At 46.6% G+C, this 25568-nt stretch overlaps 1 long non-coding RNA gene across 2 annotated transcripts in view; it reads left to right on the forward strand.

Annotated features, from left to right (window-relative positions):
- LOC110260910 overlaps window positions 1-25568 on the forward strand; it is a 196208-nt gene that overhangs the window by 141602 nt on the left and 29038 nt on the right. For both annotated transcript variants that reach the window (XR_002344486.1, XR_002344487.1), the window contains one exon: window positions 14188-14457. This is a non-coding gene — a long non-coding RNA (uncharacterized LOC110260910). The remainder of the gene's footprint in view (window positions 1-14187; window positions 14458-25568) is intronic.

Consider the following 25568-nt stretch of genomic DNA (forward strand, 5'->3'; position numbering starts at 1 on the left):
CAGTGGCACACTTATGAGTGGATTAACACAGTGTTGACTCTTTCTCATAGATCTCGCAGGTCGGTCCATCTTAGGTGATACACCACACTCTAAGAGATGAGGATTCTTAAGAGAACAGCTAGTGTTCCTAATTTTGGTGCCTAGTATTGGAAGGTATCTCAAAAGTATCCTTTGAATTTTTGCTACTAAATGGATAGCAACTCTAAGAAGTGAGGGGGTCGCTATGTAAAATATGGCATATACATACCATAGACTATGGTCTTCTGAGATCTTAAGTAAAATTATTCAATTGCATTGAGTTTTTAGTCATGTCAGCTTTTTGCTAGGTTCTACTTTTCCATCATCACAGAAAGTTGTATTTGCTGATGCTGATCTAGAGAACTATTTAACAGAAATCTAGAAGAAAACAATTCTTTTTTCACAAAAAGTATGCCACTTACTCTTCCCCATCCACATGCAACACCAGTAGGGAAAAGAATAAACTTGCACCATGCCATGCTCAGAATTCTGAAGCTTGGACGATATAGTGACAATGGCTTATCTCTGTTACTGCTCTGCTCTTTGTGTAATAGTCTTTACTGATGAAAGTGTTATTTGCTCCACAGCTCATGACAATGCCAGATCCTTAACCCACTGAGCTGGGCCAGGGATCGAACCCGCATCATCATGAACAGGAGTTGGGTTTTTTAACCTGCTGAGACACAATAGGAACTCCCCTATTTTTTTTTTTTCTTAACCATACAGGTTATGGAAATAACCATAAGCAAATAAAAAAGAAAAAAATAATAAAAACCATTGTTCTTTATCGAATGCTCCCATATACTAAATGTTGCACTACACTCCTTGGGTGGGTATGGCTGGTTTCGAAGGCATACATAGTGTCACAAATAACATTTGCAATTTTTTCACCAGCTGGATAATAATAGCAGTCCTTCCCCGAACACACCCCATCACACCAGACCTCCCTGGAGGAACACAGCCCAGCAGAACTTGAGGGACACAGCCCAAGGCAGTGTTTCATTTTCGTGGCCAGCCGAAATTTCCAATGAAAACAAAAGATTAATGATGCAAGCATCTAAAAGTCAATAAGGAGAAAAGGCCAGGACCCTCCAACATTTGTAAACAGTGTAAAGCTTTGTACTGAGCAAATGGCTGCAGACAGGGAAAGCTAACACCAGCACAATAAAAAGCAAAGGCTAACCTTTCATTGTGTCTGGGGCTGAGCCTTGAGCATTTGATGAATGACTGCCTTGTACCAAGAGGTCACTGGGGAGCGTGTGGGTCTTTCATGTGGTTGGGACAGCTGTGGGCAACCTGTGCATATGGATTACCCTGCTGAGAAACATCTACGTGTGAAGGCAGCACGCTGTACTTAGGAGTCAAGGAAGAGGTGACTTATCAAGAAGCAATTTACATCCTGGAGAAAATCTCTGTGGGATTTTCATCTCAGCAGAATTGGCTCCTTGGCTTTTGATGTCTTCGTGAAATGAGATCATCTTATGTCTGATTTGATCTTTACAGGAGGGTAATCAGGTTTCACGCTACATTATTCCTGTCATCCTCCTAAGTCATTTGAGACAGGTGCTGTTTTCGCTGCCTCATTGCTCTACGGAGAGGCTCAGGGAAGCTCCGTAGCTTATCCAAGATGGCAGAGCTGCTAAGTGGCTGGACTAGGACTTGAACCCTGGTCTGCCTGATTCCGGAGCTTGTGTTGTCATGCAGGGGAAAGTAGACCATAGCTGTTGGTGAAAGTAAGATGTGGTGCCTTCTTCTATTTCTATTTCTTTCTTTCTTTTTTTTTTTTAATTAGGGGAGGCTTTGGGGGAAGGCTAGCGTGTGTCTCTTGACTCTGGCATCCAAAGAGGGCCACGTATTAACCTCTATTTCCCTTCCCCTTTTGGTGTAGTATCCCCAGTTGGATTAGAAATCAATGGAATGAGTTTCCGTTCATTGTTTGTAAGAAGGAAATGCCTGCTGAACTTTGACAGCCCCATTAACGATTGCCAGAGACCCTCCATGTATTATTCTTCTCTCAAGGGTCCTATATGTTTCCTTTGAAAACTGTCTCCTCATCAATATTAATAACCTTTTGATGTTGGGCACACTTCGTGTTGGTCAAAATGCCTTCCCATCTAGGAGCTCGTTTCATCCTTAAATTTTTATTGAAAGCTCTCTACATGTTCAACACTGCGTGAGGTGTTGGGGATATCGAAGGACGTACAGCACACCCCTTAGAATTCAGGCTCTCCCCCAACCTCATCTTCTGAAGTAGAGAACACATGGGCACCATTTGGAACATGATAAATTGCCTCAGTGTAACCTTCTGTCCACACCATCTACAACGTCCTTGTCTTCTTTGCTCTTCTGTGTTCCCATATTTACAGCCCCTTAAAGAGTATTTGCTCTCTTTCATCTCCAAGCTTTTGTGCATGTTCCATGTCTTCTTCATCTAATTTCTGCCATTATTCTCTAAATCCAGAGTAGACCCCTCCTTTTATTTTATTTAGTTCAGGAGTTCTCTTCGTGGCTCAGTGGCGAACGAACCCACCTAGGATCCATGAGGTTGCAGGTTCGATCTGGGGCCTCGCTCAGTGGGTTAAGGATCCAGCATTGCTGTGAGCTGTGGTGTAGGTCACAGACTGGCTCAGATCCCACATTGCTGTGGCTGTGGTGTAGGCCGTCAGCTGCAGCTCCAATTCGTCCCCTAGCCTGGGAACTTCCATATGCTGCGGGCGTAGCCCTAAAAAGCAAAAAATTAAAATGAAAAATGAAAAAAAATACATATTTTATTTAGGTATTTGGCCATGCCTGCAGCATGTGGAAATTCCAGGCCAAGAATTGAGCCTGAATCACAGCAGTGACAATGCCTCATCCTTAACCACTAGTCCACCAAGGAATTCCCTAAACCCCTCCTTTTAAAACCAAGGTAAAGTCTCCTCTCCTCTATGACACTTAGTTAAGAATTGGGTGACCTCTCCCTCCTTTAAACCTCTGTTGCCCTTGCTGTCAACGTCTTGTATTTGGTACTTGGAATATAATGCTATTTGATGGAAACACATTTTTTTCTTTCTCTGTGTAGGTGGTTTCATGGCATATCTGTAAATATGGAAAGGAAAAAACCATTGATAAGTATTCTAAATAAATAAAGTATTATTCCATGTGCATGATACTTGCTGGAAAGAATACTTGGAGGAATGCAGAGACCTGTGCCAGTCTTAACACCAAACTACGCATTGCTTAGCTAAAAATGTTGGTACACGTACTCCAAAATACTTTTAAAAATGTATTGCCAGTATGGACATTTGAGGAGATTTGACCTTTCAATCCAGATGTGTGGCTTCCTTTGAAAAATTAGAAGTTCTGACAACACTTGGCTTCCTTTTTGCAAGGGGACCATCAGTGGAGATTGAGAAGCAGCTTCCCCTTAGACTCCAGCCTCAGGTACCCCATTTCCCCACAGCAGCCCCCCACCCCCGCCAGCCGCTCATCACCTCCTCAACGGGGGAGTTGACAAGGGTCAGGGTCATCCAATGACCATGGCCATCCTGAAGATGCTCAACCGTGGGGAACACACAGCGAAGTATTTCTTGTCAACTCTGGCTCCGTCTCAAGACCAAGCAAAACAATTAGCTAAAAGGGCTATGTGTTTGGAGAAAAATGAGATGGAGTCTTGTTATTACTGTTGTTGTTGTTATTGTTGTACTATTGTTGCTGTCTTTATTTTGGCAGAAGTGGAACTATCCCTGTGGGTTTAATAGTCAAAGGGTGTCTATGTAGAAACAAAGAAACGAATACAAGTTGCTGTTGTCGGTCAGTCTAACCCGCTGTACCATCTGCCAGGAGGTCCTTGCATGTGTTTGGGGTGAAAGAGGAAGGGTCTGAGGGTGGGCAGGGCCTGAGTCCTGGCTCTGGCCGGTGTGACCTTGAGTAGATCGTGTCTAATCTCACTGGAATAATATCCACAGGATGGTGCTCTAGGGACATGCAGGGGGTGCATCACGATGGGATTTTTTTCTGTTCAGTGTAACCCTAATGCCTAGAACAGCGTTATTTATTTGACATGCTTAACCAGCACTTGCTGAATGGTTGAGTGTGATTTATGAAGCCTCGCACCAACCTTGGGTCATGGAAGGCCATTAGCAAATTTTAACATGCTTCTAAGAAGTTAATCATACGTGTCATTGAGGGCAGAGACTGGTCTTTTTCTTCATAGCACCTAGGCCAGCCACCCAGCAGGTTGATGGCTACTCCTTTGTGGAATGAAGAGATAACATCTCATAATCCATTATTCAACAGTCATTAAGACTGAGGCATCCCTTACATTAGGCTGCCATTTTGGTTTGGCTTTGTTTTTTCTCCCCAGGATGAAAGGCTTTTTCCCTTGCTCAATGCGGCTTAAGTCTAATTTTTTTCTTTCTTTTTTTTTTTTTGTAGTTCTAGGGCAGGGTTAGGGGAAGGTGGTATCTTCTTAAGAATGTTTACTTCTTTTGTTCCAGGTTTTTGTTTTTGTTTTTCATTTTCCCATTTGTTCTTCACTCCCCTGTGCCATTGGAACCACTTATCAGCTGGCAAACATGGTCCAGATCATGCTAGACCAGTTGTCTTTATTAATGAAGGCTCAGAGTGGGCATGCCGACCCACAGAGTGGCAGGGTTTAGTATGACATGCCAACACCAGTCTTGCTTGACTAGAAAGCCCAGTTTAAGTAGCATGTCGGGCCAGCCACTGTTTCACGATCTTGGCTAGTCCCTGGGAGTCTTTTCTTGTTTGACATTCACAAGTGGTCTTTAAAAATCAAGGTTTCACGACCATGTTTGTGAAGAGGGGAACAATGAGTCCCCATCTGCCGCAACATCTCCTGCTTAAGACTGAGCATGGATTCACTCATGTAGATCTAAGACGCTTTGTTCCTTTCCAACACCTCCTGTTCGTTTTGTGCCTCGACTTTGATCTTCAGAGTCTCGGGCCCAATGGTGGACTGAAGCCTTCTGGATGCCAATCTCTGTGTTTCAGACTTTCATAACCGCTGACTTGTTTATTATTCATAGCGGTTGCTGGCCTCACAATGCTTGTTGATAACTTCTCCAGAACAACAGCGGGATCTTCTCTGTGCCAAGGTTGGAGTTCATTTCTACTGTCTTCCAGGAAAAGGCATTCCAGACTCTTGGGGGCTGTGGTGGTGGGCTCACTGGAACATTTAATCTCTTAAAGATGAGTGGTTGTTTCTGCTGGGGTTACATATCTTTCTGGAAGTAGGTGGTAAGAGCAGTGCTGATGGGTTGTGCAATCTGTGTGGTTAGGGATGCTCACGAGGTCTTCGATGATGATTTGCTATGAATATTGTATCGTGCATGGCTTTCTGGGGGTGAGGGAAAATGGTGATGAGCACACACAGGAGATAGTAAATATTCGCTGAATGAGACATTAGTTTCCGTTCGCTGATTTAATTGATACGTATTTTTAGATAGCGTTGTTTTTAAAAATTCTAAGAGTACTGTATGTGTCTTGTGATCATCTGGTATATATGAAAAGAGGACCACGTGTTCAACCAACGATGATTAATTGAGTACATACCGCGTGCCAGGCTGGGTGCTGGGTACCAGAGATATAACAGCGAACAGCAAACATAGTCTCTTAGGGAATTTCCAGTCCTATGGGGAGAAATACAAGATAATTCTTTTTTTTTTGTCTTCTTGTCTTTTTCCAGGGTTGCACCTGCAATATATAGAGGTTTCCAGGCTAGGGGTCTAATTGGAGCTGTAGCCACCGGCCTACGCCACAGCCACAGACACATGGGATCCAAGCCACATCTGCTACCTACACCACAGCTCGTGGCAACGCCGGGTCCTTAACCCACTGAGCGAGACCAGGGATCAAACCCACAACCTCATGGTTCCTAGTTGGATTCATTAACCACTGAGCCACCATAGGAACTCCAAGAAAATTCTAAGTTAGGATTTTATCTGTCTTTTTTCCTTCTCTTTGCCTAAGAGCTGTGAAAGAAAAACAAAACAAAACAAAAACAAGTGATTGAGGAGTTCCCAGTTTGGCTCAGTGGGTTAAGGACCTGACATCCCTGTGAGGATGCAGACTTGATACCTCGCCTGGCTGAGTGGGTTAAGGATCTGGTGTTGCCGTGGCTGTGGCGTAGGTCACAGCTGCAGCTCTGATTAGACCCCTAGCCCAGAAGCTTCCATATGCCACCAGTGCAGCCATAAAAAGAAAAAAAACAAACAAAAGACCAAGAAAACCCACATGGTTGAGATAGAAACAGCGAGGTAACCCCAGGCCCCTCCAATAAATCCTGCTCTGTGTGTTGATGCCTTTCCATTTGGTGATTTGTGTCTGAATTTTGGGCGGGTGAGTCTATACCAACATCTGGGCTCCGTTTTGTTTCATTTTAGTTCAATTAACCATCCATGTGAGGTTGTCAAACAAGGTAGCCGTGTGAAGGCCAGCTCGTGTTTTCATGCGGTTCTGGAGGAGAGGAGGCAACGTCTCCAGCGAGGCGCCTTTGCCCCCCTCGACCGGCCCTCATTCCTCCAGCCCACTGTCCCAGAAGAAAGGCTGGCCTGGGCCCAGTGCACCTGGTACAGGCAACCTGGAGCCCGCTCGGCTGAGCCCGACTGCACAAACAAGCTGTCCTCCGCCGTCCTGATCTCCAGATTGTGGGCCGGCTGTGGCTGTTTTCAGCTGAAATAGCATGAAAAATGAGTTCTTGTGGTGTTTGCAGTATAAATAGTGGAGATGCCACAGGAATTCAAGCACTCAAGGGGTGTGCTTTCTTGTAGGGCTTCCTACGTCCCGAGAAGACCCTGGGGCTCCCCCTCTCCCCCAGCTCTGCCCCATCAGAGGGGGGAGTGGCTGGTGTGGCCAAGGGCTGGGAGTGGCCCCTAGGCCCAGGTGGAGGCTCCCTCTGCTGCTGCCAGCCCAGGACTCACTGGGCCACCTAAGCCAATGGGGCGCGCTTTGGAGAGCAGCGGGCAGACTTTTTTTTCCAGAAAGGGCCACACAGTAATTCCTTTAGGCTTCACAGACACTATGGTCTCTGTCGTACTGCTCAGCTTTGCCGTAGCAGCCATAGGCAATGGCCAAGTGGATGGGCATGTCTGTGTTCCAATAAAGCTTTATTTATAAAGACAGATGACATGCCAGATTTAGCTCATTCCCTGTCGTTTGAGGTCACCTGCTCTGAGCCAAAGGGCCTGTACCCCACCTGGGCATCACTGTTTACCTGCCAGGATTGTAGGTGGCTATTCTGTCATTTCCATCTGTTAAATGCCATTAATAAAAGTATCTACTTTATATTCTTTTAAAAAAATACAGCACACTTTATTAGAAACAATTTTTTTTTGGCTACACCCACAGCACATGGACGTTCCCAGGCCAGGGGTCGAGCCCATGCCACAGCAGTGACAGTGCTGGTTCCTTAACCTGCTGAGCCACCAGGGAACTCTGATTCTTTTGGTCGGTCTCAATGGGACAGTATGAAAAGGAGTCCAAGTACAGTCTCCGCTGCTCTGGGTGCCCGAACCCACCTGGTGCCATCCCATTTCTTTCCAAATGGCTCTGGCCTCTGGCTAATATGGTTCCTTGTAGTCTGAGAAGGCGTTTTTTCAGAATGTTGACGGTCCCTTCTTTTCCAGGATGCAAGCCTTCTCAGACCCGCAGGTCTGAATGTTGTTAAGATGAAAGGCTGATGGGTCACGAAATTCTTCCTGATGCATCCCCTGTGGGTCAGTGTTCACGCACGTCCCAGAACTGCAGCTGCGCTTTGGAGTGGTACCTGTTCCTTTGTCATCCTAATCCATCCTTTCATCCCCTTGGGACCCTGACTGTCCTCATTGTCGCTTTCAGTTGCATCTTTGTTAGCACTTATTTGTTTATTTATTTTAAGTTTTAGGGACATAGAGTTGATGTGCTAGGTCGCCACCATTTCTCCTGGACGGCAACGTGATTCAGTTACACGTGCGCACACGTCCATTCTCTTTCAAATTCTCTTCCCACGCAGAGACTATTGGATGGCATTCTCTGTGCTCTACTGCGGGTGCCCATTGGGCCAGTCATTCCATAGAGCGCCGTGTGCATATGCCCTGTTTCTTAATAAACGGGCGCTTTTAGACCAGAGGTGCTTTGAGGTCAGCGATCGTGTCTTTTCTCTCCTGCTATCCCGGAGGTTCCCCTTTGGCTCGATATAAAAGATACGCCTGATAAACCATGTCATGATGAATGAAAGAGGTCCCAGGAGTGCTTCCTGCTCACCTTTCCGGTCCTAACTGTTCTTCACGTGGCGCCTCGTGGACGTCACCAAATCCGCACGTGTGGATGGAGCTTTGCCTCAGTACCATTTCCTCAGCTTGTAGTGCTGTTCCTCTGTTTGAAACAAATGGTATTTTCCCCTCTCTCCCTTCTCCCTCTGGTTGAGAGGGAGGTTCTAGTCCCTGGAAGCAAGCATCTGCCGGCAGATGGGTGATGGGCAGCAGGTGCGTTGCAGGGTGTGGATGGTGGGGTGGGGGTCCCCAGCGCCATCTGGGTGGCCCATGAAACCAGACAGCGTGCTTCCCCTCCAGCCCCGTACTCTATAAACTATTTACATTTCCCGGGCAAGACACCAGACTCCTACAATCAGACTCGACTGCTCCGTTTCCCCTCCAGCTGACCCGAGAGGTTTTATGGAATTCGGAACAGGACTCCACGCTGGGCGTCGGCATGCCTTGGGGTTGAATCCCAGCTCTGTGATTTCACAAGTGTCCTTTCTCCCGAGCGATCTGAGTTTCCCCCTTCTGTAGTAAGGAAAGCACCCATCTTCCATAGATCTGTTGCAAATAAACCATCAAAAAGCAAACAAAGCAAAACAAAACAAAAAGACCCTAAAGAAAACAAACGGGGAAATGCGTTAACATGTGTAAAGTGCCGTGGCCTCATTCAGTGCATCAGTCACTGCCTGCCACTCATCTCTCCTCTGCCTTGTTTACGAGGCTTTGAATTCTTCCTTCTCCTTTGGGGAACTGCAGTGGGAGACCCTGGCTTTGTAGGAGAAGGAATGAAAGTTGGGTGGACTGCCAAGCCAGGGTTTTTCAACCTCGGCACTGTTGATGTTTGGGGCCGGAGTGGGGCCCCTCTGGAGTGGGGCCCATCCTCTTCATTGTAGGACGTGTACCAGCCACCTTGGCCTGACCCAGTAGGTGACAGTAGCATCTGCCTCCTACCAGTGACAATCAGAAATGCCTGCAGACATTGCCAGAGATGCCCTGGACTGCATCCAGACTGAGTAGCCCAGTGTCCCTAGCCCAGTGTGGAACAGAGACGCCTATGATGGGAGTGGCCCCTGAAAGTGACCTCTTTCCTCCTGCTCCTGGGACATGTGCTCCATAGGACCAAGTGAGGAGGGACAGGGGTGTCCGGCCGGCAGCTGGCCTGGGGAAGGCAGAGAGAAATAAGACCCTTGGGCTTAAGGTCTGGCTCAGCCAGTGGGGGCTTTGTTTGAGGTTTCCATGAGGGCTGTCACCATGTGTGTGACAGAGTTGGGGGACAGTGACCCGGGGGAGCCTGCACAGCTGCCCCGTGGTGGCCTCCCTCCCTGTGTGACGCCTCACTGGCCTCCTGCTGCCTCCAGTCCATTCTCCTCTTAGTGGCTATAGTGATGGTTTCAGGAAGCATTTGAAAGAGCTGCACTGCTCTACGTGCAATAAAATCCAACCTCCTGGCCAAGCCCACGGGGCCTGGGTTATCCCTGAGCCCTCGCCAGCTGGGCCTCATGCCGCTCCGCCCTGGCTGTCTATGGCCAGCTCCCGGGCTGCCCTCACACTTCCCCCCTCTCCCAATGAACCTTTTCAGCTCCTGCCGGCCTCCGGGCCTTTGCACTTGGCTGTTCCATCCACTTTTCACATACCTGAGCCCCTTTGGCCTTCAGTTCTCAGCTTGAACGTCTGTCCTCCAGAAAGAAGACTCTCACACTCCCTGCCTCCCTGTTGTTCTATCACGACACCCGGATTTTCTCTTCTATGGGTACTTGCCATGTTCTGGAATTGCTTGATTTACTGAAATTGATCTGTTTTCCCAACAGGACAGATAGGCTCTGGGGCTTCAGGAAGCTTCTAGTCTTATTGATTTCTGAATCCCTCCCACTCTCCCAGGGCCTAACACAAAATAGAGTAGCAATGCGTGTTTGCTGGATGAAGGACTGAATTTCACGTTCCCTAATCTTTCAAAGTGGTATTGACATCATCTCCCTAAAATACAGAAACTTGAAGAGATTTAACCATTTTTATGGTCACTGCTATAGACTCACCAAATATGTTTTTACTTTTTCAGCTGCGTAAGTGGCATGTGGAAGTTCCCCGGCCCGGGATTGGACCCAAGCTTCAGCTGCAACCTATGTCACAACTGCAGAGATGCTGGATCTTTAACCCACTGTGCCACAGTGGGAACTCTTGGAAGGTTCACTTTTTTCCAGCCTCCCGAGGGATTCTGAAACCCACCAGAGCTCGAGGATCCCTGCCGCAGGGTGAAAGGCATGAGTTTCGGGATTGAGTTTTAGGTCCCGTCCAACCCCAACCCTTACAGGGAGCGTGATCTTTAAAAAGTTACCCTGAAGAGTTCCTGTTGTGGCTCAGTGGTTTAGGAACCTGACTAGTATCCATGAGGATGCAGGTTCAATCCCTGGCCTCGCTCAGTGGGTTAAGGATCCGGCGTTGCCGTGAGCTGTGGTGTGCTGTGGTGTAGGTGACAGAAGCGGCTCGGATCTGTGGTGTAGGCGGGCAGCTGCAGCTCTGATTCGACCCCTAGCCTGGGAAATTCCATGTGCTGTAGGTGCAGCCCTAAAGAGGAGGAAAGAAAAAGCTAACACTGAGATGCTTCCATAGAAAAGGTTCAACAGAATTTGCCTCCGTGCAGAATCATCAGGACAAAGTACCATTTCTGAAGCTCCCACTGTCAGGCACTCTCGTGGGCACTTTTCAGAGATGACCTCAATGTCTAATTTTACAAACTTCTAAAGGAAGGGGATAATTTCACTTTTAATCACAGGGTTCTGCCACGTACACTCACTGTATTTATTTAATTTTGGGGTTACACTTTTTGTTGTTTTTCTCTTTTTTCGTTGTTTTAAAACATTAAAAAGAATTATAGTTGATTTCCCATGTCGTGCCAATTGCTGCAGTGCAGCAAAGGGATCTTATGCCCATTTGATAAAGAAACTGAGGCTTTATCAAGTCACTGGTTCAAGGGCGACACAGACCCATCGGTGCTAGTTCTGGGGCTCCCATCAGGTTTTTGGGGGGGCGCTGCTCTGAGGATTTCCACGGCTGATCTTCTTCCCTGCGGACTGCCGTGCTCACTTTCCCGTTCTGGCCCTGCGTCCCTAGTAATGTCCCAGTTTCTGTTCAAGGATAACGCAGAGAAGAACCTCATCAGATTTCAGCACAAGGATCTCGACCCTGAACCCGGCAGGCAGGAAATGAGTCTGCTGGCGTCTTTTGCCAGCTCTGGAAACAAGGAGAGACATTGAGAACCACCCGTGAGCAAAGGGGTGTCTTGGTGTGTCTTCTGTCCTGGGGATGGGAATTTGGTTCCATTATAATGACTGTCTTGAGATTCTTGGCCTCCCACCTCACTTTATGTTTCCCTAATACCAGGGTGAGGGCTTCTGTCACCATCATAAACATCCTTTCAGCCTCCCCATTAGCTGCAGGAAATAACTGCTGGCGAAGGTGAAGACAGAGGGCAGCCCATCTCACAGGAGCTCCACTCAAGTACCTCTTTTCTTCTTTGGGCCAGTTTGCTGAAGGGCTTTGCAGGTTTCCCCAGCCAGGGCTGATCACAATTGCTAATTGGGATCCTTCCGGAAGCAGAGGCAGAAATGAATTGATGGAAGTGGGCAGCCCTTTCCTTCCATTATTGGCTTTGCTTGAAGACTCTGTTCAGGAAACTTGTGGGCATTATTTCATGAGTGCTTCTGTGACCCCAGACTTCCATGGGTTCATGGTAAAAAAACTGATTGAGTCATGCCGGGCCACCGGACATGGAATCATAAAAGAAACCCAGACATTTGCACACATGCCCGTCTCATTTACCTCTGCACATCAGGGCTACTGGAGACTCTTTCGGTACCATCATGGTAGTGCCACCCTGGGAACTGTAACTGGGTGGGACTGTGTGGTCGGTACAGAGAGAAAATCATTGACCCATTTTACAGATGAGGAAACGAAGCCTTAGAACAGCTAACTGCTTTGTCCAACGTTATATGATTGGAATTTGCATCCAGAGTCATCTGGTCTTTAAACCCAGGCTCTTTCCATTTTATCATAGATTCATGGAGTGGGAGCCCAGGATTTTCATCCCCTTTTATAATTTCCTTTCTGTTTCCTTTTTTTACCCAATATATCCCCTGTTTGGAGAATCAGCTGTATTGCAAGTGTGTTTGCATGAAAGGTGGTTTTATATTTTAGATCTCAGAATACTGATTGCAGGAGAGACCAGATAGTTCTAAAGGGTTTACTGAGAGCAGCTCAACATGGCCCTTGTTTTTTCCTTGTCACTTGGCTTAGCCTAGGTCCTTTTGTAGATGGTTATGGGGATTTCAGGTCCTGGTTTTCACTTGCAAATCTTAGAGTCAGTAGATGGGACAGGAGTGTCTCCAAGCAAAGCATTAAAAGCAAGAAAATGCATCAGTCTTTCTAGAACCATAAAAAGTTTCTGTTCTCCTTCTAAGTTTTCCTTCGTCCTTACTTGCGCAGGATCCCAGGAGCTATAAATGGTAGCAGATAAAACTGTCAGGGTTTAAATGGCCCTAGGAACACCACCCAGGTTCCAGAGGTGTGCTGTTTTGACCTATGTCCACAAGGTGGCGACATCTCCAAGGAAACTGAGACCAAAATCCAGCTCTTAAGCAACTGTTACTATTTTAAGTGTTTGCTGGGCAACTCTAGCAGGCTTGGCACCGTACTGAATACTTTTAACGATTTAGCCTCTGCCTTCAAGGAGTTTACCAAGACCTGTCTTCAAAAGTCCCTTGATTTGGACCATTTTTGAAGACTCTTCATTCAGTCAGCCCCTATATTCCTTATGTCTGAGTTGTCAAAAGGTAAGAGTAAGGTGCAGGACCGACAGAAAATAAACTTTACTGAATCCCACTGTGTACCAGGTATAGAGCTAAGAGCTTTATATATAGAATCCTCACTATGAACCCGAGGGGGCGTGTCATTTAACAGCAAGGGAGAATGACAAACATTTAATGTTTGGAATTCCAATGCCACAGACCCAGTAAGCAGGAGAGGCTGCAACCAAACCCATATTTGCCTGCTGTGCCAGTCTTCCAGTCCTCACCCTGTCTCCCTGCAGGAACTTAGGGAACACATCGCTCCCAAGACGCGGTCCCAAAATAGACATAGCCAGGAACGCCTTTAGGTATGTTCATGGCTGTCACATCCCTAGAAGGTGGTTTTGGAGGAAGACCGATTTCTTGAGTCACACCTCGGCCCTTTAAGGGTGATGCCAAGGGAGCTGGACTGTTTTCCCACAAACTTTCCTTTGAGAGAAGAGATCATAAGCTGCTCATAATGCTTCAGCCATGGACTGGCTCTAAGTTCAGCATTTAGGCATTTTGTTTTTCCTGGTTAATTATATCTATCTATATACTCCATTATTATAGCTGTAATATGTATACCATATGTACTGCAATATATATGGTATAATGCAGTATATATGTGTGTATATAACATACATATATGTGTGCATAGATATACACATATACATACATGTGTGTATATGCACACACATGTGTGCATACATATGTATGTATACACATGTGTGTATACAAGAGTGTATATACACATGTACGTGTGTGTACAATATATACATATGTATATATACACAAATACGCATGTCTATACATGCATATATACATGTATATGCATGCATGCATCCATATATGTACACAAGCATGTATACATGTGTGTATATGCACCTATACATGTGTGTGCATGTGTGCATATGTATATAATGTAGTATGTAGATATAAATAGGGTTATAGTTATCATTCCTGCTGGACTGTAAGCTAACTAAGGGAAGAGTCTTAAGTGTGTTAAATATAATACACAGTCTACTTTGGGCCTTTGCATGTCAGCGCTAACCCTTTTAATTATTTCTTATGCAAATATATCTCCCCTTTGAATTTTCTTGTGGCAGGAACACACCATGAGAAAGAGCCTCTTAACACGTTTTGAATGTCCCGACATTATTGTTGACTGTAATGACAACTCCTGCAAGAAAACACGGGGGAAAAGATTCATGTCCTTGGACTTGGCAATGATTTCATGGCTCTGACCCCAAAAGCACAGGCAATCAAAATACAACGGCCAGATGAGATGACATCAAATGAAATAGCTTCCACACAGCAATGGAAACAATCAACAGAGTGAAAAGACCGCCTACGGAATGGGAGCAAAGATTTGCAAAGTATGTATCTGATCAGGGCTTCATCTCCAGTATCTGCCTATGCTTGCTCACCTTCACATCTGGGACCTGCTGCAGGTTTAGCAGGTTGATGGAGCTGAGATGCTCCCAGAACGGACCTGGGGCGGAGGATGCAGGCACGAGGCAAGGTTCCCGGGGGAGATCACGTGGGTGGGGGAGCAGGACTGGGCCGAGGAAGATGCCGAGGCAGATGGCGGGTTCAGGCCAAGGCCCATATGTGGAGAACTTCAGCCTGATCTCATCAGGCGAACTTTGAGAGGCAAGTCACGCCTTAGGATTTGGGCAAGGGAGATGGGGATTTCCTGCAATTGCACCTGTCAGTCATTGGTTAAGAGCCGCCCCCCAGAGAGGGCAGGCCATGAATTCCGAGGCACTGTGGCTTTCCAAACCTATGAGAAAAGCCGGCTCCTTCAGCCAAAGTCAACCCTCCTTAGAGCTCTGAGCCGGGCTGTTGTATAAGTACACAGAAGCTGGACTTGCCTGGGATCTAGGTGAAGTTTCAGCAGTGGCTACTGTGCTCAGTCGGCTCTCGGCATTCAGCTTTTCATGTCAGTTGTTTCACATTGTCACCAAGGCCTGTGATTTGTTGTATTCTGCAGCTAGAGTCTAGCTGCAAGCGCACCTGGGCAAGGCACTAGCTCACACCTGAAATGAGTAGACTCTCACCTGCTTCTTTTCCAACTGGCCGTCAATTTGCTAAAGACTCAGAGTCTTGGGGGATGCTCTTCAATTTGCCGAAGTTATCACACTCGCTCCCTCGCTGGGTGTCAGGAAATGGTGATAGGGGGGAGATGTCTGGAGTGACGTGACTGGCCATGAGCCCACGTCTGCCATGGGCTGAGGGCCGTCACAGTTCGAGCTGCCCACAAGGAAGGGGGATGGTTGGGGAGCAGCCCATGGTGGTAGATGCCCATTAGAGTTCATAGTTGTGAAGCACATGAAAATCTTTGGCCCACTGGGAGCCAAGGCACGATCCCGTTTTGGGCTGGTGCTTGGCCCAGGCAGTTGCGTCTAAGAAGCTACAGATGGATGTTAATTTGTGGCCTTTCAGATTCAGAGCTTTAGATCTCCACTTCCTGGGAATCCCTGAGGGTGTTTTCAGTTTGGGGACATGGTTAAGACTGGACAGCAGGTGTGTGTGTGTGGGGGGGGTCAGGGGCAGAAGCGGGGTGTTGAAATCCATACACTTTTGGAAAACCACAGGTAACACAGTGGGGGTGGGGGAGGGCTGTAAATGCTTTTCGAGGAACAGAGTGAAACTTCTAAGGCATTTGCCGCCGCTCATGTTGGGATCCCAAACATCCAGGAAGTGCGGACCTTAGCGTTTTTATACACCAGATAGAAGCAGTTGGGTTCACGGTCCTGGTGAGTAGTGCATTCTCAAGGTCACCCCTGTGGGAAACACGCACAGCTCCCGGGGTAGCACAGAGGCACTCGAGTCCTCGAGATCATCAGTCCAGGGAGGGTAGTGTCGTCTCCCAATTCTCATTTCCACATGTCCATCAGCGGAAGGCTTGCATTTGGTTTTAATTGCATTAAGCTGTAGTATCCTTCCGTGGCAGGATGGCAGCCCAGTCCAGGCGTGGACAGTCTGAGAAGCACTGTATGCTGGAGGAGCCTGGGCATCTTTCCTTGACCAGCCGTTCAGCAGTTTCCACTCAGCCGTTCTTAAAACGTGCTGATGCCCCCCCCCACCCCAGTGTATATGCTGATGCTGCTTTAATGGCAGAGGCATAAACTTCCTAGGGTGATGGGAGAGCCCAGGGTGGTGTGTTAACTTGGGGTCGCTAGCATCATTTTCTTCCTGGAGATGGCAGTCACAGTTCTAACACAATTTGGGATTTGGAAGAGTCTTAAACAGAGGAAGTACGAACAGAGGTTATGGAAATTTAACAGAGAGGCCCTCAGGGACCGGTCATGGTGGAAATTAATCCTTAGACCTGCAGGACAGTTGAGAGATGGGGCCATAGAGAAAGGCTTCTCCGAAGGGGCGATGCTGGGGCTGACAGGGGTGGAGCGATGGGAGCTAACTGGATGCGGAGGAGATGGGCGTGCATCAAGGGGGAGTGATCTTGTGAACTTGGAAGGAACTTGAGGTGTTTGATGAACAGAGAGGAGGGTAGAGTGGCCGGAGAGCGAAGAGTTGATGCTGGAGGGTTAGTAAGAGGCAAACGGAAAGGCATTTTCTTTTCCTCCTACGGCCATGGGAAGCCATTGAAGAGTTTTAAGCAAGAAAATCACTCCCCTTCCCTCGTCTGGGTGCTTGGGAAGGGTCATTGTGAGAATTATGGGGGCCCCAGTTCTGACCCCTTCTTTGGGGTCTACTTTGTTTTTTTTGTTTTACAATTTTATTTTATTTATTTATTTATTTTTGTCTTTTTAGGGCCACACCCACGGCATATGGAGGTTCCCAGGCTAGGGGTCGAATTGGAGCTGTTGCTGCCGGCCTACACCACAGCCACAGTAACGCGGGATCCAAGCCGCGTCTGTGACCTACACCACAGCTCACGGCAACGCTGGATCCTGAACCCACTGAACGAGGCCAGGGATCAAACCTCCAACCTTATGGTTCCTAGTCAGATATGTTTCCTCTGTGCCACGACAGGGACTCCTTTGCGGTCTACTTTGAGAGCTTGTGCCTTCTTGGTGGCAACAGCTGACCAGCTCTCTCTTTCTCGACTCTCACCTGCGCTCATGGAGGGAGCTTGGCTTGTGGCCATCACCTCCTTGAGCAGCTCCTTTGCCCGTGATAATCAGGATCTCACCATGGCCATACACCCCAAGAGAGTGCCCCTGGGACATTTGGAAGACCCTTCCCCTCCTCTAGGATGGCCTGCTTCCCCAGACTCCAGGGAATTGAGTGTCCTGGGCTACCTTCTTAGCTTTTTTTTTTTTTTTTTTTTTTTTTTTTTTGGCTTTTTAAGGCTGCGCTTGTGGGATATGGAAGTTTCCAGGCTAGGAGTCGAATCGGAGCTACTGCTGCCAGCCTACACCACAGCCACAGCGATGCGGGATCCAGGCTGCACCGGTGACCTGCATCACAGCTCATGGCAGGGCCAGGGATCGAACATGCAACCTCGTGGATACTAGTCATGTTCATTTCCACTGCACCACAACAGGAACTGCACCTTCTTGGTTCTTGAAGTCTTAGCCCAGCCTGGGTACCCTTCTAGCAGGAAGATGTAGCCACTGTCCAGTGGAGGATCTATGACGACCATTCTCCTTATTATCAGTGGAATAGTTCACGTGAGGACTGTGTTAGGCACTCGTGTACATTATTTGGTTTAATTCTCACAATGACCCTATCCAAGTCTACTGTTAACCCTCCTTCTCCAGGTGAACCGTGAAGTGGCCTGGGAAGGTGTGAGTCAATCACTCCAGGGCAAGGGGCTACTACACGGCAGATCAGAACTCAAATCCAGGTCCAGATCCTTAGCTCTTAACCTCTCTCCCGTATTGTCTCATCCAGAGATTGATGCCAAGGCTCCAGCTTTCTCATATCATGCACAAACATTTAGCATCGTCCGGGGGCCATTACTAGCTCCACACCAATCACATCCTTTAGTCTCTTCATTCCAAATCTCTCAGCTCTGAGTATCGTGGGGAGAGCATATTATCAGAAGCTTCTATCCATCTGGGGCTGCAACCATTCTTTCCTTACAAAGAAGGAGACATTCAAGGTCTAGAAACAAACGGGACCCTCTGGCTTGGAATTGCTTACTCACTTTCAGGGTGATAATCTGTCAGGGTCAAGAGTAAGAAGAAAAGGGAAAAATCAGAGGAATTAGCGAATTGGTGTTTTAGGTCCAGCTGGAGGTGAGCCATCATTTGTGAATTAAGTTCCCATCACTTAGATCATTTTACAGGCAAGCAACTTGATATTAGAAATTGCCAGTGTTTATTTGCACAGATGCAGCCGAGAAGAATGGATTTCCATAGGGTCATGTTAGCTTGGCCATGGGCTGATAAGGGAAGCTGCACCATCTGGCGACAGCCAACCCTCTGAGTCCTTGGGATCATTGTCAACTACATTGATGATAATATGAGAGGAAATGGATCCTTTTGGTTTCTCCCCCATTCCAGCTCTAATATCTATTTTAAACCAATTGTGGCCCCCTTTTCTGCTCAGAGCCTCCCTGTATGTCCTGTACCTTCGCATTTGTATTGACTTCCAGGAACACTTGCTGATTTGAGTTGTTTACATCTCTTGAGATGCTGGGCTTAGGTCATGGTCTGTGATATCCCATCTGATGAAGCAGGCTCATGAGGCTCCTTTTGCTATTGAGAAAAGACTATTAACAAACATGTAACAAGATGCTGAGAAGCAATTAGCCCAGAGGCTAATTTCATCACAAATAGATGTCAGACCCATCATTCCACTTTCTTTGAAAACATGGAAGGGAATCCATGTAGTCACTAAGGAAGCCACACAGTCCTAGTACTTAAGCTTCCGTCTCTGTATCTGAGTGGGGTGGGCAAGGCAATGAGGGGTAGATTTTTGTGGTGTCAGGGCTACCTCCCCCTGAACTGGCCAAGGAGGAATTGCACTGCAGTGGGGCCTGGATTCTCATCGTGATTCCTCTTCTTCCTGGTTGTGTGACCTCAGCCAGTCTCCTGAACTCTCTGAACTTCAGTTCATGTGTGTAAGATTGGGAGAATAGGTAGTCCTTTGGGTTGGTATTATTTGACCACCATGTGCCCCATCCTGACCACCTTCTGTACCTGTGCCTGTTGAGAAGACATGGCCCTGGCGCTTAAGGAACATGAGTCAAGAGAGGGACCACTGGGTATCACCACCCAGTAAGCAAGAATGTCAAATGATGAGATGAGTTCCATCTTCTGAACAGCTTGCCTAGGAGGGGATGGCAGGGAAGAGGGGGCAGCTCATAAGACTGCAGGATGGAGAAGAAGGCAGTAGAAAGTGCTCTGTAAAATTCTCAACATCTAAATAGCCTTGAAACTTGATTTCTTTCTGGTTTTGAAGACATATTAGTCAGGATAGGCTACCATGTGGTGCAGTAACAAAAGCCACATAATCCAGTGGCTTGATATAATAAAGATTTGATTTTTTCCCCCTGGCCCCTCCATATCCAGTTGGTTGCCAAGGGTGGGGTTGGTCTCTGTCCATTTGTGGTCACTTAGAGACTGAGCTCAGTGAAGGCTCCATATCAACACAGGCGTCTTTGATCTCCGTGGCAGGAGGTAAAGCTGTACTCTTCAAACTTTGGTCTGCAGGACCATTTTCACGTCCACTCTCATGTCATCACTGGCCCAAGCAAGTCACATGACCATGCCTAACTTCAAAGGAGTCAGGGAGGGCCACCCACCAGGTGCCTGGCAAGTGGAGAGAGATAAGACCTCTAATGTCTTCCTTAGGGACATTTAGAAATAGTGCTTGCATGCTCGAGAGTCAGAAAGTGAATATTTGTTGTTTTTCCTGAAATCATGTACTATCATAACTATGAACAGTACTCAAGATTAAGTAAGAGCTCCTCTAGTTTTATGTATATAGCAGAGATATGATCTCATAGATTTGTTAGGATGAACATCGAGGCACTATTTGCTTTAGTTAGGAATTGGAGTTTTTCATTTTCCTGATGGGAAACCCAGGTTGATTAAAATACAGTGGCTGTACACTATGGAATGCAATGATAGGCAGACTAAAGCTCCTTCCATCCTTCCCCCACTCCCCCTCAAAAAGTCCATGCCTTAACGCCTGGAAGCTGTGAATATGTTACCTTACATGGCAGAAGGGAATTTCCATCACAAATGGAATTTACTTTGCTAATCAGCTGACCTTAAAACAGATCATTTTGGATTATCTGGGTGGATTCAGTGTCATCACAAAGGTCTTTAAGAGCGGGAGGAAGAGGCAGAAGAATCAGTGTCAGGAATGTGAGATGAGAAAGACTTGATATGCCCTTACTGGCTTTGAAGATGAAGGAAGGGGCCCCAGCCTAAGGGATGCAGTGGCCTCTAGAAGCTGGAAAAGGCAAGGAAACAGATGCTCCCTTTGAGCCATAGAGCCTAAAGATCAAATTCACTCCTGGAAAGGAATGCCACTCTGCTGATATCTTGAGGTCCATGTGGTGACACCCATTCCAGCCTTCTGTCCTCCAGAACTGTAGGATAATAAACTTGTAATAAGTTTGTGGTGTTTTGTTGCCATAGGAAACAGATACAAATACTATACAACATTTTTTGGTCTTTTTTTTTGGGGGGGGGGGGCTGCACCTGCAGCATATGGAAGTTCCCAGGCTAGAGTCAAATCTTAGCTGCAGCTGCCAGCCTACACCACAGCCACAGCAATGGCAGATCTGAGCTACATCTGCGACCTGCACCACAGCTCACAGCAATGTCAGATCCTTAACCCACTGAGTGATGCCACGGATTGAACCAGCATCCTTATGGAGACTAGTCAGGTTTGTTACCACTGAGCCACAATGGAAACTCCTACTATGCAACATTCTAAGCAAGCTTATTAAACATTTAAGTTACAGAAATATGTACAGATCTTACAAAAATTCTAATGGAGAAAAGTAAGGAACAGGATGTGATTTTGAACAGCAGACTTTAAGTGTGACTCAAACACACATGCACATACATAAAACACATCATTTAAAGGTCATGAGCCTTTTAAAGGAAACGTAGTAAATATAGTAAGACTTGTGGAGGAGAAGTGCAAATCAGGCAAAAAAGGAAGAAAAAAATCAAAAAAGGGCAGAGGCTATGCATGGACCAAGGTGGAGAGTGGCTGAATTGGGGAATGTGATTTAACATGCAGAGAGTTGAGTTCCAGGACTTTTTAGCACTATAAATCCCAATTTACGTTTCTTGGAGGGACAATTTGAATTAGTGAAAAGTCTGGATTTTGGAAGACCAAAGAAAGACAGCCGCTTGCTTTATGAATACGTGCCCTTCTGCTAGGCTTGGATCCATGGATTTGAGAAGAATGTCTGTTTTTTCCATCATTATAGCTCTGCTGCTTGGTATAATGCTTGGCACACAGTAGGTCTTCTGGAAATTATGCAGCACAATTATTTGAGGGCCAGGATGATGGAAAGAGAGAGCTAGTGAGCTAGTGAATGTTCAGCTCAAGTCAGAGCTGAGAAGCACCGTGTTAGGTGTCAGACTCCTTTGACTCACTTGATTGTTAACGCCAAGCCCTCACCCAGCACCTGCTAGGTGTCAGCATAGAGCTATGTGTTGTTAGAGATTTTTAAAAAATGTTAAGCCCACAATCTGTTTTTTGTCTCCAAGTGGTTATTTAAGATGCAAATAAGCGACATCTTCCACACAGGAAACGACATGGATAAAAGCCTCCGTTGAGAACAAAGAGAGCAGTGATGAGGTTGGGATGATGAGGAACATTCTAGAAGTTCAGTGCAGCACTTCACCGTATCGCTTGTTCCAAGTGCCCACCTGGAGTATTTGAATGGATGTTGAACTCAGGGAAACCCTCTTGACTTTGCCCACCTGACTTTGGAGGCCACAAGGTAGAAGTGGGGAAGCATCCAAGGGCCCTTGAGCGTGTGAAGGGGCCAAGGGGAGAGGAGGGACTGGGCAGACCGAGGGGGGACTTGGCTGCCTTCGAGGAAAACTGGGAGCCCCTCCCTGCCTCTGGCCTGGGGGGAATGCGCTGAGTGAGGGAGGAGGTGGCCGGGCTCATCTGCCTCTCTGGCCTCTTTGCCAGTTGGCCTCTGTCCGGCAGCTTTGATGAGCCCAGCCGCCTGGTTAGTTTTCCTCTTGGAAAGAATTGGGGGAAGTTGCCCCGCTTATAGATAAGGTTGTAGATCTGTTACCTTGGCCACCACTCTTGGCTGGTCCTTTCCAGGATTTCCCTGGGCCATGTGAGCGGCGACGTGGGGAGATGAGGGGTCAGGGGAGATGGGGGTCAGGCGTGGGCTGGGTGGGAACTCTGGAATCACCAAGGCAACCATGTAACTGAAGGAAGCAAAAATCCCTCTGGTGATCAGCCAAGATCTGTACTTTTGGTTAGTAATCAGCGCTTAGACACTCTTTCCCTCTGGTGGGGGGCCAGGGCAGGCGTAGGGGGAGTATGATGTAAAGACACCCTGGTGCCTCTTCTCAAATCACATTGATGGCGTGTCTAGCGCAGGCCAGATTTGATGCAGACGCAGCTAAGATTTTGAAATAGACAACCCCCAAACCCCGGACTGCCCGCTTTCTCGCATGTATTAAAATCAGCTTTCCCTTTAAATCTTTAATTTTTCTCTGTCTACCTCTTTCTCCTGAGAAATCTCCATTTTCACTCCTCTAAACCAGTAATTCCTTGCTACTGAAGTGAGTTGGCCCCTCCAGGGGACATTTGGCTGTGTCTGAATTTATTTTGGTTTTCACAACTGGGAGATGCTACTGGCATCTAGCAGATCAAGGTCAGCAATGCTGTGAAACATCCTACAGGGCACAAAACAGCCCCCTGCCCCCACACATACAAAGAATGATCCAACTCCAAACTTCAGTAGCTGAGATGGAGAAGCTCTGCTCTAAATCTTACTAAATTCAGCATCACCCTTCTCATTTCTCTCCATTCCTATCTCCATGCCTCCCAGATTCCTTTCCAGAAAGCAGGTAACATTGTATTCCTGCTGGATGATGGCAGCTTAGTATGGTGGCTCCAAGCACTGAGTTTAAAGAGATGGTGAGCCACCCAAGGGGGATATGTAGACAATAATAGAAATCACAGTGGTGACAATGATCATGGTACTGGGTCTCTTTTATTGGGAGCGTTATTCAGTATACAGTCTATTCGAGGAAATCCTCAAGGCAAATCTCTGACAAAGTGCTGTGATTGTACCTGTTTTACAGATGAGGAAAAGAGAGTTCAGGAAAAAATACATTCTTGCTCTAGGTCATGGCATCATGGAGCTGGGTTTTAGAGCCAGACTGAGTCAAAGCCCCCAGCCTGATTTCTTGCACACTTCTTTGTGGTTTGCTCTCCTTTTGCCCACCCCCTTTTTTGTGCTACCAGGAAACTGACATTTCATACCTTTCCTTTCCCCTGGAAAGACAGCTTCTCTCATATTTCTATCACAGACATTTAAAAAAAAAATTTGTTGGAATTTTTTTTGTGTGTTTCAGGTGTACAGCAAAATAAGTGACTTACAATGTTGTGTGTTTCAGGTGTACAGCAAAATAAATCAATTACACATACACATATATCCCTTGCTTTTCATATTCTTTTCCTATACAGGTTATTACACAGTATTGAGTAGATTTCTCTGTGCTAGATAGTAGGTCCATGTTAACTTACCTGTTTTATGTATAGCAGTATATAAATGTTAATCCCAGTCTCCCAGTCCATCCCTCCCCCCACCTCTCTCCTTTGGTAACTATAGGTTTGTTTTCGAAGTCTGCAAGTCTGTTTTTGCTTGGTAAATAAGTTCATTTGTATCATTATTTTAGATTCCACATGTGAGTGATATTATATGATGTTTGTCTTTGTCTGGCTACTTCACTTGGTTTGATAATCTCTAGTTGCATCTATGTTGCTGCAAATGGCATTATTTCCTTCTGTTTTATGGCTGAGTAATATTCCACTGTATATATGTACCACATCTTTTTTTATCCATTCCTCTGTGGATGGACTTTTAGATTGTCTCCATGTCTTGACTATTGTAAATAGTGCTTCTATGAACAATGGGGGGGGGGGTGAGACATGTATCTTTTTTATTTTCTCTAAGTATATGCCCAGGAATGTGATTGCTGGATCATTGGGTGGTTCTATCTTTAGTTTTTTAAGATATCTCCATATTGTTCTCCACAGAATGGGAGAAGATCTTTGCAAACAAACTGACCAATGAGGGCGTAATCTCCAAAATACACAAACATCTCATACAGCTTTATATCCAAAAAGTAGGCAACTCAATTAAAAAATGATCAGAAGTCTAAACAGACATTTCTCCAAAGAAGACACACAGGTGGCCAAAAAGCACAGGAAAAGATGCTCGACATCACTAATTATTAGAGAAATGGGTATCAAAAGGACAACGAGGCATCACCTCACACTGGTCAGAATGGCCATCATCAAAAAGCCTACAAACAATAAATGCCGGAGAGGGTGTGGGGAAAAGGGAACCCTCCTACACTGTTGGTGGGAATGTAAATCTCTCCCAGTCTTAACTGCCCTTTGGAGTTGAGGGCATTTTCTCCTCGGAGAGCCTTCCCTGTCTCTCAGGATTGGGGCTGGGCCCTCTTTTCACTCTCCCTCTCCAGGTGGGGTAAATTCATGGTTTGAGAAGTCTTAAGCCAGAGAAGACTTTCGAAGCCAAAGGCCAAGAGCGCATGCCTGAATCTGGAGCTTTTAGCCTGGGGCGTCCCAGGGAATGTACTGGTCAGACTCTAACAATAGACCCTGGGAAAGTGCATGTTTTAAGAGCTGCAAAGGGGAGCCTGAGGTGGGAGCCACTGATTTAATACTGTTAGCAGAAGGGCAAACTGAGGGGGGCGTGGTGGGGAAGTGAGCTGCGCCAGCACTCACATTTCCTGACGGCTGCCCCTGCCCCAACGTGAGGCCGTTATTCTCACATCTCTCCTCTAGCCATGGGTTGAAGAGAAGCTAAATCAACATTTCCTGGCTGAGTGAGACCCAAAAAAAAGAGCTCTTAAACAAAACATTTTTGTCATATTTGTCTTCTTTTGGCCCCAACCCCACCCTCAATTTTGCAAGTTTTAGCATTCTTTCAGGTAATGTTATTTAGCTCAGACCTCCTTTGAAACATTATGCTTCCTGCTTTCTCCTGAATTTAAAGCGATGCATGTCTCTCGCAACTCCTGAAAAATGTTTCTTTTCAATCCTTTTGAAATGTGTCAGATTCCTGGGAATGAAAGAAAAATAAGTAACATTAATTGGCTGCTTTCTATGTGTCAGGAATTGTGCTTTGCTGCTTTTCATGCATAATTTCTGACTCATGCGGCGACACCGCAACACAGGGATTTTTTTTGGGCTGATGGCAATGAGACTTGGAGAGGCTAAGATCACTTGCCTGTAGTCACACAGCTGGTAAACGCAAGGGATAGGCTTTAGCTCTGATGACAAAGCCTTGGGCTTATCTCCTGGTGTGTCTCAGTCT

The sequence above is a fragment of the Sus scrofa genome, chromosome 6 (genome assembly GCF_000003025.6).
Source record: "Sus scrofa isolate TJ Tabasco breed Duroc chromosome 6, Sscrofa11.1, whole genome shotgun sequence".
Classification (NCBI taxonomy): Eukaryota; Metazoa; Chordata; class Mammalia; order Artiodactyla; family Suidae; genus Sus; species Sus scrofa.